Source organism: Rhipicephalus sanguineus, chromosome 5 (genome assembly GCF_013339695.2).
Source record: "Rhipicephalus sanguineus isolate Rsan-2018 chromosome 5, BIME_Rsan_1.4, whole genome shotgun sequence".
Lineage (NCBI taxonomy): Eukaryota > Metazoa > Arthropoda > Arachnida > Ixodida > Ixodidae > Rhipicephalus > Rhipicephalus sanguineus.
This window is the reverse complement of record NC_051180.1, coordinates 207,533,472-207,547,464: the sequence shown is the minus strand read 5'-3', so window position 1 is coordinate 207,547,464 and position 13,993 is coordinate 207,533,472.

The window sequence follows — 13,993 nt, the reverse complement described above, 5'->3', positions numbered from 1 at the left end:
CAAGATTTAATAGCCGTTTCTGGCCCTTGCTAATGATGAACATGTATGGAAGCTTTATGATGACTCGGTCGATAAACACGGACCTACATGAATTCATACTGAGTAGTTTTCTCGCGCGAGCGACGATATTACTGCGGGGCGGGCGTGTCTGTCTTCTGACTTGCAGTTCTGTCGATACCTACAACTATAAAACCGCTCAGCAAAAACAAATACAATTAGTTGAAAAAAGATGCCGGTGTTTTAGTTCACTAACGCGTACCAGTTGACAGGTATGTGTTCTGACGTATGAGTCAGAGAAGTACCGGCGAGTGCGGCCGGCTGCTTTCGGTGAGCCAGCGTTCGTTGCTGAAAGCGCGTCGCATCGATGGTCGTCGCTCTTTGTGCGGACAGCGTACACAAGAAAAAATGGTTAATTTAGGTTAACAGATGTCCAGACTATACTTTACAGTAAATCTTACACGTTGGAATGACATGTACTTAAACCAAGAAGCGCCGATGGCATGTAGACGGACTCGGCCGGTACGCTAGGCCTAACGCTCGCTGGGAGCCGCACTGGTTAAGACCGATCTCGGCGCAGATAAGTTACGACGGTTGAAGTTTCTGCATTTTAGCCTTGCAACCTTTTTAACTGTTACCTAACGTATAGCTGAAGTAAGTGGAAGTGCAAGAATTGCCCAAGATTCATTTCCGGTGTGGCGATATCGAACGACGGCTGTTTTTCTGGCCTCCGTTGGCAGAAGTCTTTCTCTACGAAGCTAGAATTTGTGACACATGTTTCGGACCCGTTAGGATAGCATCTATCGGTACCATCGAATCAGACATTCGATATTCAACGATACGAAAGCATTCTGCCGCGCACGATACTGAAAGCAGCGCGCGGCACTGGCAGGACAGTGCAGGCTCCAGTATGTGCCAGCGCACGCCAGTGAGAATTCCAGCGTCTCCAGCGCTTCCCAGTGAGCGCCAGCGTCACAGCGGCAAAGCCAATGGCTTTACCAGTCCGACCCAGCTCTTTCCCAGTGCTTTCACCGGAGTCCCAGCGAATTCGACCGTATACCAGTGTTCCCAGCGCGGTCCAGCGCCAAAGAACGTACTGGTATCACGCTGGGGGTACTTGAACGGCGCTGGTTTTCGCAATAGGGACGTGCGCTTCCGAGGCACCGGTAGCTCTGGCATACCTGCCTATTTCCTCTAGGAAGTCAACTACTGATTTGGGGTCGTCGTAACCCGTGTACGTGAGTAGCTCGACTTCAAGTCCCAGCTGTGGCTCACCCCCTGTCTGTGGCTCCACGGCCAGAGTGCTCATGCGGTCCATGACCGTAATGCACAACTTAGCGACACGCTAGAATGTGTTCAGCTGCTCTGCCAGCAGCTGGTCAACCTACGAAGAACCCTGCTTGCCGCTGGTAGGCAAGATCGTCCCAGACCGGAGCTGCTGTCCGCCTGCCTGCGTCATGAGGAGAAAAAAAAATACCGCCCAAAAAAAGAACACACACGAGAATGCGATACACGGAGACTCGACGAACAAGACAAGGAACCGGACCTACACCCCCTGTATTATTCCTACGGGCGTGAGCAAAAACCACGCTGGGCCCAACTGTGGGCACTGGGCATGCTGCGTCTCGTCTGTAGTTAAAGCAAGGACGACGGAGGCTTCAAGTCACAAGAAACAACAATAATTTATTTAACGCTACGCTGCATACGGCGGGGTCGGTACAGGGACACGAGACGGCGAAGAGGCGACCATGATCTCCAGCACCAGCAGTCGGCCAGCGCGGGTGGCAGCAACCGTCCCTCCTGGCAGCCAAGGCACCTCTACCCGTGCTGGCACCTCGTGGTGTTGGGGAGCGTGGACCACATGACCTACCTTGTCGCGAACCATCTCTGCAACGGAGAGCTGCCCTACAGGTGGAGCAGTGATCTGCATCTTTTGTAGCTCCTCCTTGATGACCGCCCTGATGAGCTCTCGCAAGGCGCCGATGTCATTTCCGCGATTGACGGAAGTGACCTCACTTGATTGCACGACATCGCGGTTATACTGCCTGACACGCTGTAGAAGGGCCCTCTATATGGCAGTGGCTTCATCGCGGAACTCCGCAAGTGTCGCAGGCGGGTTTAAAATGAGGCCGGAAAAAATTCTTCCGTGACCCTCCGCATTAGGTAACGAACTTTCTGGACTTGAGTCATGGAGGTGTACGCGCGCCTGAAAAGCTGATCCATGTCCTCTATATATGTTGTCACCCTATCTTCGGGCCTTGTACTCTGGCCTCCATCGCACATTCAGCTCTCTCCTTCCTGTGCGCTCTCGCAAAGGCGCTGAGAAACGGCCGACGAAACTCATATCTTACGATTTTAGCGTTCCCTCATGGTTCTTAAACCACGTTCTCAAACCACGATGTCAGCATCTGCAAAAGTTTAAAGAAGCCATCTTCCACTTCACAGATACGCTGTTTCCCTGGTGAGGAGCGCTAGCGAAGGCGCACTCACGCACACATTACCTTTTTTGTCAATGCAAAACGCCTCATAAATCTCAGGTGCTCGTTGATCACTGTATCGCCGAAGTAACTTGCATTGATCAAACATAACCTGATGCTCCCATAACGGTCGATGCATTCGCTCACCTCTGCGCAGACCTGGTCCAACGGCAAGGAATAAGATACGTCTTTGACATCGACTGAAAACAAGCTCGCTTTTGAAAGACACCCTTGCTGCAGAAATTCAGACGCTTCTTGTGGCTTCCTGATGAGGCAGGGATCTTCCACAACAAGGGCGGATAGAGAACGTTGCAAGACACTTCCCACAAGGCGCTGCCAAGTGCCCTGTTCCGAGAAAATGGCGCGGAAAGGAACCTCTTGCTTATGCGTCTTTTGCGGAAAAGAAACCGAAAGTTTCAAGCCCTTCACCGACCTCACTGACGACGCCAGTTTCTAAAGTGCAGCCTCTTCACAAAGTTTGGCAGCCGCTGACTTGACCTTGGAAGGTTTACCATTCGTGACCTGGAAGATCCTTGTGATAGCAGCATCCGCCTTCTCTCTGTAGACGGCTGTCGGAGCAAGGAAAAATCCACCTTCCTTGTCTGCAGCGCGTAGCAACTTGATGACGGAAGTTTGGCGTGAGGCACCGGCTTGCTTCATCGGCAACAGGCAGTCCACACCTTCTTGAATGCACCTGCCTCTATCTTCAACAGTCGCTCGTGCCGCAGTGTTTCTTACCAAGCTCAAAAGCACTACTTGGTCCAGATTCGGTGGTTCGCAAAATTTTGGGGCCTTTTCTAATGCGCATTTTACACCTGGTAGAATGCTTCCATTCCCTAGAATCACGACTTGCTGCCCAGATTGACGTGTCAGCTTCTTTCTTGGTAAGCTGGGAAACAACTTCTTCCAAAGCAATTCCGCCGTCTCGGAAGCAATAGGAACATGATGTGTCTTCAAAGTGATGATTTGCGATGCATTTTCCATACTCGCAGCCTATAGGCTTCCCAAGCAACGCTTACCGGCGCTGCTGCTCTTGACAGGCAGCGCCATCTCTGGCAGAAAAATAGAAACTGGTGTGTAAGCAGCGCGCGTTTTCCCTTCTCTCCACCTCGTTGCCGCTCGCTTCGTGCACGTGCAGGGCTCTCGCGGTGCACTTGCGGCGCCTCACAATGCACCGCTCTAGTGCGGCTTCAAAAGGATCTTCAAGCTTGACTGGCACTTCCGAATAGCGAACTTGATAAAAGGAGAAAGGCTCGTTAATCTCGTTAACGGTGAAGAGCAGACGATCGACGACAACGACGCCCGACTCAAAGAGAAATGCATTTCCGAAGTCGCGATTACACCGTGTAGGACGTATACCTCGAGGTAAGTCTCATTCTGTCATGTTGAAGGTGAATAATGGTCCACATGTACTCCGAAATGAAGCCATACACGCTATCGATGTTCTGCGGTGTGGACTACGAATCATATGATTGTTGTTTTGATATGGCATGCTTACAGTAACAGCTGTGTACCTTCGTGAACAAACGTTTGCGGCGTGCGAAAAAAACATTCGGCCATGGCACTGTTTCCTGAGAAGGTTAGAGTCAAGTCCCCCATGCCGCTGGAGAATCACCCGCCGATTAAGACGCGAGGCAGCTAGCTGAGCTTTAACCACTGTGAAGCAAGATGAACTCCTCACCTCATTTTTCGGCTTTCGCGTCATGCTTGCAGTCTCTCTTTATGATATCGACTTGACAGGCGTATAAAACCTGCTGCACGAACGCGGCTAGAAAATCGCACAAATTCAGAAGGTGGTTACTTCAAGGTTGCAATTACAAAGCATGTATTACGTGCCAGTCATATTTAGCAGCTTAAATATATATCACCCTAATAAAGTGACAAAAACAAAGCAAACCTGCAGAACGATGTCAAAGCTTGCTGAAAATGCACAGACGTCCGTTCCGGCGTGATAAAGCAGCCTTCCCTACGCGTGAATTGCAGGCGCCGAACTTCTGACAATGTGCCGAGTTCAGCTGAATTCAACCAACCGCGCAACGCTAACGGTATAACGTGAGTGTGAACGTTCAACAACGACGGGTAGGTCTCACGAACACGGGGAATCAAAACACAAAGTTGCTTCACCTACAACCGTTACTGGAATTTCACAATGCGAGAAGACAGCGAGTAATGATTACTGCAGTCGCATGCGTGCATGCGCCGCGTTACTTACAGATTTAGGTTGTCGAAACGAACGAAAGCGATGAACTCAGACAGCCAAAATAGAAGGCGAGACAGTGCTGTCAGCTATCCACGCTTGCCACCTTTATTCCTCGTGCGACACGCCCGGGAACCGATACAGTTTCACACGTGAATCGTGTTCCTTCGTGGTGTCTGCACTGTTGTGGCTGGCCACTAAACCGCAATACTTTGGATCTCGCTTGCGCTTCCTCGGGGTCGCTTCTGCCATCGCGAAAATGCGCAGCTTCGCACAGCAAGCCTCTCGGTTCACCGTGCCAAGCTGACGGCTCCCCCGTTACCCGCACCGCCAGAAGAACGCGTGCGCACGTGCGCTACCGCTACCGGGAAAGGGGCTGAATCGGCCGCGCATGCAATCCAGAGCTTTCCGACAGAGCCGCAGCGCGGCCAGCGCGGCGCTGTCGTCACGCCGCAAACTTGAGCTTGGGTTCCCTATAGGCAGTCCTAGTAGAACCGCACTCGACGCCAGGCCTCTGACCGGAGAATCCGGCACATACTGTCAGCGTGGCCTTTTGACGGTACTAAACCACCGAAAAGTCGAAGAACGTCTGGTGACAAAGCTGAATTCTTCAATGCGAACAAATACAGACGTGTCTTGCAGGACGCAGTAGCCAGTAGGTTCCTGCACACAATGGAGGAGCGAATAAGGGGGTATGGTAGAGCAGTGCCCGATGTACGAGAAATGAACTGCACTAGACTGCTTATTTCGGCCGGTCGGTTACACGGTAAACGAAACAAGAAACAGCTCTAAACACAGGACAGTGAAAGAGACGGACCAAGCGCTGACTTACAACCAAGGCTTTATTCCGTACATGGGGGTACATAAGCACGCGCAACATGAAAGGAAAGAGAGGAGGACAGTGAAGTGCAATTTGTTCACGGTCATACCGTATTTGCGTAGGGTGTCGCATTGTTTAGAAGGTAGCAAAAAAAGCAGGTATCAGAGTTGTCTTTTCAGCAAAAAATAGGTTCTCTAGTATGTGCAATAAGGTGAACAGAGAAGACAGAGGTCCTCGCGTGTGTGATAAGAAACACGCGAAAAAATTTGTTGAATGCTGTCATAACACGGTATACGAAATCCCCCTCTCATGCGGTCGCTGCTACATTGGTCAAATTGGCCGGTGTATAAGTGTCCGCCTGAGAGAGCACCGCAATCTAAGCTGCGTTGGCAGCCACCTAGCTATTGCGGCAGCTACCTAGCCACCGAGCTGCGCACAGCTCTGTATGCGGCTGTTATGCTATGCTTGTTCAATGCAAGATACTTCGGCGATACAGTGATCAACGAGCACGTGAGATTTATGAGGCGCTTTGCATAGACAAAAATGATGGTATGTGCGTGAGTATGCCTTCGTTAGCGCTCTTCATCAGGGAAATTGCGTATCTGTCAAGTGGATGATGGCTTCTTTATACTTTTTCAGATGCTTACATCGATTTCGTGAACAATTTCCACGTCATTGTTGTCTCCTTGCTTTCGTGTTGCGTGTGCTATATACACCCACATGTACGGAATAAAGCCTTGGTTGTAAGTCAGCGCTTGGTCTGTCTCTTTCACTGTCCTGTGTTTTGCGCTGTTTCTCGTTTCGTCAACCATGCACCTACCGCCTCAAATAAGCATGCTTTTCTGCGGATTTTCCATCTCATATCGCTCGCCTTAAGCAAGTTCTCGAGTTTCTCATTACTGGTCGTTCGCAGCTAAACATTAAAAAATGGTCATTTTGGCGCTCGTCAGCTTACCATCTAGGCCACGCCGTCTCACAAGATGGAATTTCACCAGATCCTGCCAAACTTGGAGCAGTAGCCGAATATCCCAAGCCCAGCACTCCACCGGAGCTTTTCTCGCCGGTAGCACGAACTCTCGGCTTTGAATAGCGATTGTGATGAGTCAGTTACGACGCTCAGCCGACTCCTCAGGTCTCCTTCAATCCCGCGTCACTACGATCCCAACGCGCCTACAGAAATACACACGGATGCTAGTGGCTTCGGACATTGCGCCGCAATCGCTCAACGCAAGCACGACATTGGAGAGTACATTGTAGCATATGCCAGCCGTACCCTCGCAATGTTAAAGTTAAACTGCTCCGTAACAAGTTCTCACCGACCGCTATGCCTTATGCTTGCTCTCATCCTTGAAAGATCCGCTTTACGCAAACAAGAGTATGATATACGTGTGATTTATCGCTCCGGGCGAAAACACTCGGACGCTGACGCCCTATCTCGATAGCCACTGCCTTCTGACAGTACCTGCTCATCAGCTTCTACTTGTAATTCGTCATCTCTGGCTATCACCGACATGGCGGCCGAACAGCGCAAATATTCTTGGATCGCTTCCCTGCTTGACATTTTGTCTCACCATCCCCCAGGCTTCGTCTCACACCCTAACCCGATGGCTGCAGGTGGCTCCTCGTTATGCCCCGTCAATTGCGCACCGAGATTTGAAGCGCCTTCACGACGACCGCCAATGCGGCCACGCTGGCACACTCAAGGCACATTCAAGACGTACTCCCGTCTTCACCTGAAGTACTACTGGCGAGGCATGTATGGATACGTTCGCCTGTATGTTGAGTCATGCCCTGCGTGTCGACATCGCAAGCTACCTACTCACAGCAGCGCTAGTCCTCTACAATCAGTGCTATGCCCTGGCCGACCATTCGCCCGCGTCGGAATCGACCTTTTCGGAGCACTCCCAAACAGTTCTGACGGGAGCCGCTGAATCATAGTCGCCATAGACCACTCAAGCCGTGCGGCTGAAACAGTTTCGCTAGCAGCTGCCGCCGCGAAAGACGTCGCCTGGTTCATTCTTGGTCACCTCATTCTACGACATGGTGCACCACGTGAATTGCTAAACAAACGTGGCCACGTCTTCCTCTTAAACGCCAACGAGGTCCTTGTAAAAGAATCTCTCATTGGACACCGCACTGCTTCTGCATACCATCCTCAACTAATGGCATGACGGAACCCTTCAAGTGTACGCGTCGGTCGATCATACCAAAATGCGAACGGAGTACTCCCTTCCGTCACCTACGCTTATCAGTGCCGTAGCCAGGGGGTGGCACACCGGGCCCGTGCGGCTCCCCCCCACACGAAATTTTTCTCTGCTATGACATACAGAGCACAAAATTACGCTTGACCCCATCTGCCTGCCCGGCCCCCACAATATATCAATAAGGTTCCCCCCTCCACCCGAAAATATTTCCGCCTACGCTCCTGACGCTTTACTACTGTGCTAGAAACTACCACCGGCTTACCTCCCTTCTTTCCCCTGTACGGACGTGAACCTTCATGCTCCATGGCCACCAATCGGCCCTACCAACCGGACGTTTCCGAAGCCAAACCCATTTCTGAAACTGCTGCTTACACAAAAGAATGATGAATGCAAATAGCGCGAAAAAAACGTAATACTGGACGAAGAAGGCTACAGCACAAGCGCATCATCGTCCAGTATTACGTTTTTTCGCGCTATTTGCATTCATCATGAATTACCAACTCGCCCAACAATCAATCCACAAAAGAATACCGTCAACTGGCTCGCTCATTTACCGCTCAAGACCAGGGGCGCCAAAAATCACGCCATGACGCCTCTGCGTCTAGTGCCCATTACTGCCTGGAAACCCTAGTTTGGCACTGGATCCCGTCCACAACTCCCGGCCTTTGCACCGAGTTCCTGTCGAGGTACCCATGCCCTTACCGTATACTGGAGCAGACATCTCCCGTCAACTACGTCATCGAGCCAGTCGACCCATCGCCCGATCATCACTGCCGCGGGCACGAAAGAGTTCCCGTCTCGCGGCTTAAACCCTGCTACGACCCGCCCGTAGCGTCTGCTTCCTAGGTCGCCAGGATGGCTCCTTTTTTTGCGAGGAGAGATTGTACCGGTGGACATTGGCGCCAGCTCAGTGCCAACCAGAGTGAAGCCGATAACGTTCGTGTGCTGCAGCTGTATTGTATACGTGACCCGATGCCAGGCGCCGTGTCGGAACTCTTCATAAGAACCCGTCGGTTGCAGTGCGCACGTCAGTCACTAGCTTGGAGTGTGAGTATATATGAGTATGAACGTCCACTACGCGTCCGTAAGACAACACGTGAAGCTACGCAGCCGCTCACTTTGTTGATGCTTTTGCAGCTGATGATGATTAAATATATCTCAGCGCTTTGCAATGGGTGGGCTTTTAAAACACCCACTCGTTGCGCAATTCACATGTTTTGACGACTGGGCGATTCTACGCTTCTACCACACAATATTACGTGCGTTAAAGAGACTCCTTCCTCTACATGACATTCATATAGTGTTTTTTTTTCGCAGAAGTTTCAAGCAATAGCGTTGTCCTGTGGTAGAACGCCTGCTTGCCATGCAGACGACTTGCGTTTGATTCGCACTCAAACCTGAGATTTTATTATTTAGTTTTTAGGGGCGAAGCTCCTTACGCATCACTAATAATACGCATCACTAATCTGGAACCCGCATCAGGCATACCTCATTCATAAATTGGAATCACTACAAAATAAAGCTGCTCGATTTATCACCAAAAACTACCTGCGAACATCAAGTGTAACAGAAATTAAATCTTCAATTGATCTTGTTCCTCTGGAAAATCGTAGGCTGGTCACGCTTCTTTCATTTTTCCATAAGATTTATCACAATCCGTCATCACGCGCTGCTTTTCATATCAAACAAGCCCATCGCGTATCCTCGCGGCTTGATCATCAGTTTAAAGTCGAGCCCGTCTTCGCCCGTACCAATCTTTTCTTTTACTCCCCGCTACTACTTGCCATCCGTTACTGGAATCAGCTTCCTGCTGACATTGCAGATATTACTAATCATAATGCATTCGTTAATGGTCTGAAATGTTACTTTAAAGCTTAAATTTTTGCATGTCGAACTTCCTTTTTTTTTCTCTCTCTTCTTGACACATTGCACATTAAAATGCAATTCGTAATTCTATTTTTCTTAGTTGTATTTTGGTGTCACATGTATTTATTGCTCAAGAAGCATTTGTATATGTCCGAGGTGTTTGGATTACTGTTATTTTTGCACAGTTCTGCTTGTTGAAAAATTGTGTTAAAGTGTGTTAAAAAAACTGTGTAGTGCCGCATGTATTGTTAGAACATTTGTAAATGTCTGAGGTGTTTAAATTACAGTTATATTTCATATTTGCACATTATTTACTTTCGTGGAACATTGATATTGCTGCCACGAAAGTATTGGTGTATTACCTTAGATATCTCTTTCCTGAGTTCTGTTTGTTTAGCAACTGTGTTATGCTGTACTATTCATAGTTCTGTCCCCCCTATGTAATGCCTTCGGGCCTTTAGGGTACTTGAATAAAAATAAAAAATAAAAAAGGGCCCCTCACCAGGTTTGACAATTTTGAGCTAACGAGCGCAATGCATACACTGGGCGTTCACGATCACGTCTGCCAAAATTCGCAACGCTACGCTCCGCGGAAATGCGTCAAATTTCAAGGTGAACGCCGCTTGCCCTTCCTCTCGCGGGCGCGCGGTTTAGAGAATGAGGGGATGACGTACATGAGAAAATAGCCCCACGTAGATGGTAGAGCTGTGATGTCGCTCCTCTACGTAGACGACTGTGCTCTGATGTCGCCAATAGTAGCACGTCACTCTGCGATAATTATTTGACACATGTGTAGTTTGTGTAATTTGTTGCTTGAATTGATTAATAAAAATTGAGAGAAATAATGAGACACACAAAGGCTATGTATGCGTCTTTTTCATTTTTTTTCTTGCATTGCAGCGAGATGCGGGGCTAATGTGCCTCCCTTTCCCATGCGTTCGTGTCCCCGCGGTTAGCGCATCGAGCAGACGCCAGCCCTGGAAACGAAAGTAATGTTCTGGCGCGTTCGAGCACTCATTATGCTCGTTTATTCTACCGCGTTCAAGTAAACGTTAATGCGGCACTGGCTCATGATACCGCCACTCTCGTGCCCGTACAAATGTCTCAACTTTCATGCCCGTCCCGCAGAAACAGGCAGTAGACCACAGAGAACGCCGACAAAACGCCCACGGCCGCTACATAAAAAAAAGGTAGCGGCCGTGCAACGCCGCTCGCGTGCTCGGGCTGGCTCGGGTACGTCATGCGCACGCGACCATGCATGCGCATGACGTGTTCATGCGTATGTGTCAAGTGAAGAGGGCAGGGAAGAGATTTGGCTTGCGAAGGCTACACGGGGCGAGTGGCAAGGGTTTGAAACTCGCCTCCTCGCATCATGGTTTCGCGCCGCTACAAATTATTGTTTTTCTCAGCTCGTAATGAACCGATCTGAAATATTCTTGCGGCATACTGCTCTTCATTTGGCACACAACAACTTCCAGCGTCTAACTAAAATTTGATATCTGGCCTGGTGAGGGGCCCTTTAAGGCGGCACCCGTTCGTCCCTCGTAGTCGTCGTGGTCGTAGTAGTGAGTAACAAGTCTTACGCTTTGACCTCCAAGGTGGTGCCGGTGGGAGATTTCTCCTGTGCGTTGTTGAACAATAAAAAATTCGCAGCGTGCGCGTTAACTAAAAGCCGAATTCTTCTCTCTCTCATTCCCCATTAGCAGCCATTGGCATGTTCCAGTAGGAAACGTTAGTAGAAGTAGAAGTGTAAGTGTTAGCTAAAAGCCGACTTCTTCTGTCTCTCATTGCCATTAGCAGCCATTGTTTACCTCCAAGGTAGTGCCTGGTGAGATTTCTCCTGTGCGTGATTAAACAATAAAAATTTTGTTCAAAACGCCGTTCATTGATGAAATAAACCAACGAAAGACGCCAGATGTTTTGTAAAAGCAGAACGAAAGAACGCCAGATGTTTTTCTTAAAGTGTAGTAGTAGTAGTTATATGTAGCCACCTCGCCCGATCGTCAACGGGCGAGGTGGACCGGCAACGGCGCGAGGACCCTGCCGTACGAGAGTTAAATCACACTAAAAGACATACTTTGCGGGCGATACACTCTAGTGAGCTTTCAACTTTTCGTCTTAATGTACATGATAAAGAAATTATTTCTACGAAAAAACGCAAGGCACACCTTGAGCAATATGTTTGGTTTTGGGACGCTAAATGGAACCATGAGGCGATGCGAAGCCGGAGCACTTGCACGATCGCGTTCCGTGGCTTTCGTTGGGCATGCCTACCGACCTCGCGTCGTGGAACGCGCGTCCTGTCTTCCCTCTAGCCTTGCCCTTTAATTCGCACAGGGCGAGCGGGGAATGCGGTCGCTCTTGGCGCTCCTTTCGCTCGGGAGCGGACTTCTTCCTTGCATTTCACCGATCACAAGTGATGATGAAGGGACCACGTAAACCAACAGTACAATAAAAGTTTGATGTTTAATATATACACGATGTTTCACACTCTTTATATTATGTACTGGGCGCATTTCACGGAAGAGTTTCACGGTTTACAAATGATTCCCTCCGTAGCTTCGCCCCACTCATCATCATTCACCCCGTGGATATGCTGTGATTTTTTTGCATCTTTCTCGATTTTTCGCTCACAATCAACGACGCCGACGCCGGAATTTCTGCGAAACGAGCTCTTTAACCCTGTCGCGTTAGAACAAGCCGAGCTGCCTTTGAGAGGCCGGAGGATTGTTTCACTGAGTCCACTTAGCAGCACCGGGACCCACTAAATAGAGAAATCAGACAAGCTTACTTTTCGCAGGCATGGCTCTGAACAAAACCATGTTCGCAAATAATACTAATGCTCTGACGAACAAAACCGATAGATGCGTCAATAAAGTTCTTTCAGCAACATTTGCGGAGTCGCTGGCTCCAATCCAGAGCACGGCGGCCGACTTTCGTTGGAGGCGAATTGTCTGAGGCCCGTGTACTTAGATTTAGGTGCACGTTAAACAACCCCGAGTGGTAGAAATTTCCGCAGCCCTTCACTGCGTTGTTCCTCGTAATCATCCTGGTTTGGGGACGTAAAACCCCAACAGTTATTTTTAACATTAGCGCAGACAAGAGGTACACAGGCTGATAATTTTTCTCATCACTCCTGCTGTCATTTTATGGATTGCTAGCACTCATATGATCTTCCAACGGGAAAACTAAATAACCTTTTACGCAAAACAAATTTAGAGAGAGATGCTAGGAGAGCAAAGAAGCCAAGTCTTTGATATTCAAATTGGCCGCTAGCACGGGAATTTCTTGGTTTCATGCTACTTATGACCGCATCGGCATCATGTTCTGTAACCATGGACAGTTCAAATGATCACTGAAATGAGATTACCAGTGAATACTGTTAGGAGAATGCGCCGTTTTCTGGAAAGCGGACAAAAAGTGCTAAGTGAGCGCTTACGCGATGTGTTGGAATTTCTAAGGATGTCACGAGGACGATTTACTACATGCAACAGGCGTAGGGACAGTAACCTTTTTTTTAATCGCCGCTGAGAGATTGTTGTCTAAGCAGTCCAAAATGTTGTCTTGGTGCTCGTAACGAAGTAACGCATCTTCAGGGTCTACCTGGACGTCGTGGTGATGTTGGCCAACCAGGAGCCAAAGGATCTCATGGTGAGCAAGGTCCACCAGGTCCCGAGGGGCCACCAGGTCGGACAGGAGACCAGGGTCTGCAGGGACCGGCCGGATCTCCTGGTCCTCACGGAGAGCCCGGAGAAAAGGTATCGACTCCTGCTTGCCTACATCTTTAAGAAAACGCTGCCAGAACACCAAGAAATGTTGCTTATTAAAGAGGTCTTACTGACACTTTATTCGAAGGCGAGTTTACTCTGCCATACAAATTTCCTGTACGCAGAAAACGTCTCTGAGCAAGTGTAAAGCTCAGCAAATGCTCATATTTTATTTTGACATTAAGTCAATTTTTCCATGGCGCACCTACCGACATCGCTAGTAGCTTGACGTCAGGCTACAGTATTAATTCTCGTGACTTCACGTAGCAGTATGGCTAGTTGTGATGAATTCAGGTACCAAAACTTCCAAGATGGCCACTTCTTCCTGACCGAAACATTCAAAATGGCTTCTTGTGCGTCACCAACGGAGCCCCGGTGCGGAGCGGCCGTGGAAACGTCACTGTATATTGTGCGAGTAGATGGCGAGAAGTTCATACCATGTTGGGACGTCAGGATACAGTAGGAACAAAAACTAGCTTTTAAAACATATTGTAATTACTTTTACAAGGTGCACTGGGGCTTACCATTAGCTTTTCTAGGCTCTGGAAGGCTTGGCCTTTCATTTGACTAAAAAAAACTACTGAAAATTTTCGTGTCAGTACCTCTTCACCTTTCGCCCTAGATTGTTTATTTGGCCGCGGAGACTTTTTGTGCTTGTTTCTATT